This window comes from Sorex araneus, chromosome 5 (genome assembly GCF_027595985.1).
Source record: "Sorex araneus isolate mSorAra2 chromosome 5, mSorAra2.pri, whole genome shotgun sequence".
In the NCBI taxonomy this organism is placed as follows: Eukaryota; Metazoa; Chordata; class Mammalia; order Eulipotyphla; family Soricidae; genus Sorex; species Sorex araneus.
The window spans coordinates 135,602,331-135,604,347 of NC_073306.1; the positions used below are offsets into that span (position 1 = coordinate 135,602,331).

The following is a 2,017-nucleotide window of genomic DNA, read 5'->3' on the forward strand; positions in this document are numbered from 1 at the left end:
AGTGAACAACTTGTAGATGACAGACAACAGGCAGATTAGGCAGTAGTTGCTGATGTGCATGTCTCCCTTCTTATACAACAGAACAGTCCTGCTGGTTTTCCACTGGGATAGAACCTTGCATTTGGACAGGTAGCATGTGAAGAGCCGAGCCAATGTATTGACAAGTACTGGCGGCAGATTCTTCAGGTGTTTGGGTAAAATGACCTTGTCTGGATTGGGTGCTGTATGCGTCTTTGCCGAAAAAGTGGCATGTTGGATTTCAGAAGGGAGAACATTGGGAACGATATATCCATCCTGTGGAATTTGGTATGTGGGCAGGTGGACGTGGCTATCGAAGAGATCTGAGTAGAAGTCATGAATAATTCTCTCCATTGCCCTTCTGGAAGATGTGATAGATCCATCAGGGCATTGGAGGGCAGTCATCTTGATCTTGTAGTTGGCAAAGGACAGACGAGTATAGTGAATACTTTTCTTGGCTTCTGCTGCATTGGTCAACACTGCTGCTCTTCTCTCTTTGAGGTCTTCTTTTATCGCTTCTCTGCATAGCTTTGTGAGCTCGGATGTTAGCTTGTGATTGCCTGAGGCTCATGCCAAACCACATTGGTGAATGAGCTTGAGAGTTTTCGAAGACAGGCATCTGCTTGTGGCTTTCCCACTCTTGGCATTCTTCACGTAGTCATGGAGGTGTAGAACAAGTCTATCATATTCCTCGTCAATGTTGTCAATAATGGCATCTTCCCACGTTGCCGCAATAGTGCCAAAGAGCTCCCAGTTGGTGGTCATTCTGGGAGTTATCTTTTTTAAACTTAAACTTTGCAATCCTTTCTCTCCACTCTGTGAAGTAGAATTTTGCATGAAGGAGACAGAATTTTGGGACAATAGCGACATTGGTCAGGCACAACCTTTGATTGAATATGATGTGGTCAATTTCATTGTCCACCAGGAGACTCCTATGTCCAATGTTTATATTCAGCCTTCTGGAACTGTGAGTTACCATGGATGGTCTTGGTCGACATGATGAACTCAGACAGTCTCTTACCCTGTTAGTTCCATTCTAGGCCATGGGTCCCGATGTGGAATTCTTCAGGCGACGTTCTTGGTCCTATCTTGGCATTAAAATCACCGACAACGATCTTGTAGAAGGTGTGGTCTTCTTTATAGAACTTCTCCAGCTTCATATAGAACTTCTCAATTTCTCCTTCATTGTAGTTGTAAGTTGGTGAGTAGGTAACAAAGATAGAAAATGCTGGCAGTGAGCCTCATCTATTTAAATGTAATCATCCAATTCAGGTTGTTAGGCATTTGAATGAATCAATGCTCATGGCCAAGTTCGTGTTGACAAGGACACCAACGCCACCGATGCCTCTGTTGTCACATGTTCCGAGGAACAGTTCTTCTCCAGTGTTGAAAATGGCGTGATGTGATTGATGCCGTCTCGTTTTGGTCAGACCAATGATGTCATACTTAATCTTCTGCACTTGCACCATCAGGTCCTCCATGGATGCTTCTGATGGCAGTGTACATGCATTGAAAGTACAGACAGTCATTTTAGTCCTTCTTCTTTTGGGCAGTCTAGTTCGTCCCTGAGATTTTATCAGCCTCTTCATGCTCATCCTTCTTAACACTGCTGTATTGGGGGCTCTTTTGGTGTCAGGCGAATGAGGCCCATTGTTGTTACGGTTGTTGGCATATTGAATACGCTACGAGTAGCTTGCCAGGCTCTGCCATGTGGGCAGGGTACTCTCGGTAACTTGCCGGGCTCTCCGAGAGGGATGGAGGCTTTTAGGGCAGCCTCCAATCACCCTTACAGGTGTTCCCGTGGTTCACACCATATTTGAACCCCATGAAATACGGTGTGGTAATTATGGAAAATGTGTATTAAGTGTCTTAGGATGTGTCACTCGACTGCAAAGCGTCTGTGCCATCCAGAAAGCAGCCTGGAGCACGGTGGTGGCTGGGTAGTGGAGGTAGTGAGATTGGCCGATGAGGTATTTATCTGGTGCCCGTAAGGTGGGTC

General features: G+C 45.6%; 1 pseudogene; it reads right to left on the reverse strand.

Moving 5' to 3' along the window:
* Positions 1-384: 384 nt before the first annotated feature.
* Positions 385-1,547, reverse strand: LOC129404939 (uncharacterized; annotated as a pseudogene).
* Positions 1,548-2,017: the final 470 nt, after the last annotated feature.